Here is a 6,000-nt window from a genome sequence, read left to right as displayed (position 1 = left end):
AGCTATGATGATATGTTGTGTTCTAATATAGTTTGAAAAGAGGCAGATAAACAGAGAGAAAAAAAGCTACAGATAAGGAGATAGTGAGAGAGTCACTACTGTTGGATTCGACTATGTCATGGCTATTCTTCCAGAGGTGGCACACATACCTTAGTAGGCAATCCCTTGCCTGTTATGTCTTTGTACCCCCTCATGCCTAAGGAAGAGCTCAGTCCTTCTTCATAATGTTTGAGAAATGAGTCTGGGGTCTTGAGTGGTCATCATGCTCCCTCTAACATTGTGACTGAGGTACAGCCCTGCCCCTGTGCAAGCACAGTTCAAGATTCACAATATTCTGGAAATGGGTCAGTGGTTCAGAGGTTCTTCAGGGGGTCTCACCCTCCTCCTGCCAAAATGTGTGCAGGCCCAGTTTGCAAGATCTCTTCCTCTCCCACTAAGTTTGCTTCTTGTAATTCAACAGGTCTGCATAGACTTCACTAGATAAGGAAACTGGTCTGAAGGAATACCTTGCCTTCAAGGATTCCTCCTGCAACTGCTTCTTATCTCATTACTCTGATTATCTTGGTTTTCATAGTATGTGTACAAAATGCATGAGAAGCTTGCTGTTCAATTAGAAGGGAAAATGTGCTTTGCAATGGCCTACCCACACATATTTTTACTTTTTTTTTTCATATACTAATGAGCATAATGGGGAGAGTAAGTCACTAAATTTAATGTTAACTTATTGAGCACTTCAAAATGAAACAGTGCTGTCCTGCTGGGTACAATATAACATACCACTCACAGTGCATAAGTCCAGCAATTAAAATGCTAATTAGCACTTTTATTTATAAAAAACAAGGTTATTTGATTATAATCCCATTTCCCCTGCTCCCTTCAGGAATAGGGATTGATCAGCCAGAGTAACAACAATCCATTCAAGTTGCCTGAGTAATTATTTTATTTTTTTCTTTCTCCATACACATCTAATATTCCCCTCCCCCCACCCCCCCCAAAAAAAATTAGACAAATTAGACAGAAGATTTGACAAATTGGACAGAAGTGTAGAAGATTTTTTTATTTTTCTTTCTCATTATTTTTCTTTCTTATTATTCTTATTTTCTTTTTCATTTTCCTTTCTTAGTTTTGTCTATACATAGAAATTTCAGTTGAATGTGCTCAGTTCATCCTGCAGAGCTTTTATCTGGAGAATCCATTGGTTTGTTACTATTTCCTTTCTGACCAAAAGTAAGTAAGTAGTAATTCATAATATTCAGTTATACAGCATTTAAATTGATCAAGTGTGTTTCTTCTTTGGCACAGCAAGTTTACAAGGAGATAGAGGTAGAAAGGCAGAACATAAATATATATATAAAGTGTATATATTTATATACATACACATATACATGTATGTGTCATTTTACAAAGGTGCCAGCGTAATATTTTTATCCTAAAACTTGTATCTCAGCTACTTATAAGTTGTAGAGTTAATTCTATGCCAATTTATACCCAAGATTGCTATATCTGGAGTGGAATTCTTAACTTTTTTTTCCCCATTCCTGTTACAAAACAAGGATGATGATGATGATGATGATACAGCAGATTTTTTTTTTTTTTTGAAGCACCAACCCTAAAACAATTATACAAATATATAAAAACAAAAACAACAATGGCAAAAAAAAACACATACAGACAAAGGTCTTGTTAAATATGTTTTTTGTTCCTCATGAAAGGAAAAAATTGAGATTTTAGAATGTATGGACAAACAGAATCTTTGCTTGATCCCTGTATGTTACAAGTATAACTTTCAGGAAATAATATTTTTCATCATCTTCTTACATCTCTGTTTTGCTTAGCTTATATATGCCAAAATAAGTTCTGCACTGATGGAGTTGCAGACTGGAAATTTTAGCTTTACTTAGATCCATCAGAGTAGGTAATAAGCTACTACTAAAAAAAAAATAATAAAAAATGAGATCACAAATTTTTCTCACTCACCTCATAACATACCATAGCCTTTATGTTCACACTAACTCTTAATAACAGTTGACTTTAGCTTCCTAAAGAGCTGCTTGAAATAGAGAAGAATATTGTACTACTACTACAACAAAAATATCTAGCAAATATAACTTCTGTCCTTTTTCCTTGAGTTCCTTAAATGGAAGATGTCTTATCTACTGTTAGATTCAATAGATTCAACAATTTCATATATAATAACGATGTATATGTATGCATATATATATATATATAATATGATAATTAGTTTTTTTTCATGGGACTAATTGTTTTCTTTACCAAAAAGGGGAAATTTACAGTTTCCAGTGGAAATAAGAGCTACCTGGTTTTGATCACTTTATTTTCTATCTAAACATTTTGTTTAGTGTGCATTTCTTGAAAAAGATGTAAAAAAGATATGGATTGTAAAGATGAAGTTTCATCCTATTCTTTGTACTGCCAAAGCTCAACTTTGTAAAACATTTTTACAACTTTGTAAAAAATTATTTAGAATACAGGCTGAGAGAGTTGGGGCTCTTCAGCCTCGAGAAGAGAAGACTCCAGGGGGACCTTATAAAAACCTTCAGGTACCTGAATGGGGCCTACAGAAAAGCTGGGGAGGGACTTTTTATAAGGGCATGTAGGGACAGAATGAAAAGAAATGGCTTTAAACTGGAATAGGACAGATTTAGACTAGATATTAGGAAGAAGTTCTTTACTGTGAGAGTGGTGAGACACTCTGGAAAAGGTTGCCCAGTGAGGTTGTGGATGTCCCCTCCCTGGAAGTCCTCAAGACCAGGCAGGATGGGGGTTTGAGCAGCCTGGTCTAGAGGGAGGTGTCCCTGCCTATAGCAGGGGGTTGGAACTAGATGATCTTAAATGGCCCTTCCAACACAAACCATTCTATGATTCTATGATTTTATCTAACAGAAATATTTTGATATTGTTGACAACTGTACTTGATTTTTCTAACTGTGCTCATTGCTTTATGTAGAGGGAAAATATATAGGGAAAGAAGCTAAGATGTAACAATTTTTGATTCAAAAAATTATTCATGTTATTATCTGTGTAAATTCCATAGAAAGGTTCATGAGTGTTTGGCAAATACAGTACCAGAGTGAAATGATTGTGCCTCTTTTACTCACAAAGTTGTCTGTTCTAGTGGTCTATTTCTACTTCCTTCTCTCATTCTCCTTGTAAATAGTAGCATTTAGTTTGAAGTAATCAGTGCTGTTATATTAAGATTGAGTCTAAAATAAATTAAGGTGAATTCATAAGGCTACATAAAAGCACAGTTATAACTGGCTGTGTATGATTCAGCTCTCTTGGAAACTTCAGTGTTTTCAGTACTATGAGATTCTGCTGTATACTGTGTGTTGTGGATATCAAAAAAGGTAAGTATTTTGACTGGTTGCTATGTAGTGCAACTTAATTTGTTCAGTTTTACTTACAATTTCATTATCAAGAGTTTCCGGGTGAGCTTAGAAGGCAAGAAGTAATAAAATTATATGAAAAAAAATTCAGAATCTCAGCAACATCTGTAGTGTGCTGATCTTCACTTTTTGACTGAAGTATCACGAAAGCATAACAGAAAAAAATTGTCTGGGCAGCTGAAGGAATTTCCTTGAGAACAGTGTATATGTATGCATGTATGAAATAGGATGCATCTGAACGTGCAGAGGAAGTTTCCCGGTGTCTTTGAAAGTCTTTTTTCAAAATTCTGCCTTCTTGAAATGTTATGAAAAATGAGAAATTCTCAATGATTTCAGAAATCATTGAACATAGTTTCAGAAAAAGATGAGTTCATCCTGGAGAACTACATGTTGATTGGCTTTGCTTCAGTCCCTGAGAAAATTATGGATGGCTGGAAAGATTCATCATGGATTTATGAAGGATATGACACCTGACAAGGCTGACTGATTTCTGTGATGAAGTGATCAGGTATATGAATAAAAGGAGAGCTGTAGATGTCATTTATGTTGTCTTTAGCAGTACATATGGAAGTTTTTTAGAAGAATCTTTATGTCCAAGGTTGGAAATTCCGGATTGGTAAATGAATAGACAGATGAAAAACTTTTGGGAGTATATAGCTCAAAATCTAGTGGTTAACTGTTCATAGTCGATGATCCTTGTGGGTCCCTTCCAACTTGGGATGTTCTATGAAGCCCTTCTATGAAGCATCTCAGCTCTTAATCCTTTCCACCTTTGGAGATTATCAAGATTCAGATGGAAAAAACCCTAAGGAACAAGATCTGACCCTAGATCTGGTCATGTTTTTGAGTGAAGCAAAGACCTTTTGAGGTCCCTTCCAAACTGAATTATACTGCAATCCTGTCTGAAAGAAGAGGAGAAATGCTCTGTGACATGCACTTTTTTTTTTTTTTTTTTTTTCACAGTACTTGTGCTAGGATAGATTTGTCTAAGAATAATAAGTTTTCTATTAAAAAGTTTGTGCTAGATTCCCGTTATGAACAACACTCTGTTCTGACTTCTTTTACAATAGTTTATTAAGTTTGTCTTCTAAGTATTCATGCTGGATTTCTAATGTAGATTAAAAATAAAATAAAAATAAAAATAAGAAAAGAAATGAAAAGAAAGTCTTTACCACTTAGAGCCCTTAACTAGCTATAGTACATGTTAAGATGTTTTAGTTCTGGACTAATAACATCCAGTTGTGTGATACGATTGCTGGTTTGCAATTAATCATCTTGACAGCTGGAAAATAAAAACAAAGGGATTTCTCCTGGATTTCAGAGTAGCGACCAGAGAGGTACAGGATATGTGCATAGCTGAAAAGTTGAATTGTTACTCTTGATTGGAGAAGTGTTCCTCAGCTGGGGCCTGGGGACTCCTGTCTCATTATTCCTCTAGAAGCATCTGCAGGCAGACCTTCACAATGCATTCAAAGAAATACATATATACATATTTATACATTTTCAAGTACAGGCATAGCAAGCTATTCGTCTCATCTGTGCCATAAGCCCCCTGAAAAATACAAGGAAGAGGAGAAGGCATCATAATATTTGTTACTAATTTTTAAGTATCTAGGAAAACTGTATTAGGGAAAGTGGTAACTGAAGAATTGATGTACATTTGATGTAGGAAGTGGTAATTCAGTTGAGAGTTTAAGTTCTGTCATTTTATCTTGTATCTATGAAAAAGAGATTACTATGAGTATGATTTGAACTTCATTACTGTTACGTCAGATGCAGTTTCAATACACAAAAAAATAGGAAATATCTTTCATTTTATATTTCATTTTTTGTAAGTGCCAAGTTATTCTCAGCATGTATATATATATATATGTATATATATATATATTTAACCTGCCTGTACTATGTGTGACTACAGCACTGTTAATATCCTGATGACTTCTGAGAATTGCTGGATGTATTTGGTCTCCTCAAGGATATGAATCAAAAGAGAACTGTCCTCCTGACAGGAGTTTTCCTCCAAGTAGCTTTCCAGTTTTTGCCATCTTTTTTTTTTTTTAATGTCATCTAACACAGCTGAGGAACTCTGTTTCTGGGGAGAAAAGCACTTTATCTTTGCAGTTTTTTTTGTAAGCATGCATTTAAAATTACTTTGCAGGCACACAGTTCCTTCTTTGGGTTCAGTGTCTCTTCCCCTACAGAAGACACTATAAATCAAATGAGTTAAATGAGACACAGGAAGAGGTGAAAAACAATGAGGGAGAGAACAGAAACAAAGAAGAAGGAGGAGAGGAAGAATTACCTGAATGAAAAGTAAAATAAACTGCCAGGTACTGGCAAAATCCTAAAATATTGAGTAGAATTTTTCACTTCAGAGAATATGAGGTTAAGGAGAATGATTTAAATATTACAGTCTTTGTTTTGATGGTAATTAGATTATTTGATCTCGAGCATAAATGAAAGCTATCTCAATATATTTATGAATTACACTCATATGAGTTCCTATGATTGCTTTTAATCTTTGACTGCAATTAAATCTTTTCTGATAGTACACTTCAGATAGACGTTGAGTGAGTGGAGGAGGCTTAAAAGA

The sequence above is a fragment of the Tetrao urogallus genome (assembly GCF_951394365.1).
Source record: "Tetrao urogallus genome assembly, chromosome: 1".
Classification (NCBI taxonomy): Eukaryota; Metazoa; Chordata; class Aves; order Galliformes; family Phasianidae; genus Tetrao; species Tetrao urogallus.
This window is presented reverse-complemented; position numbering follows the sequence as displayed.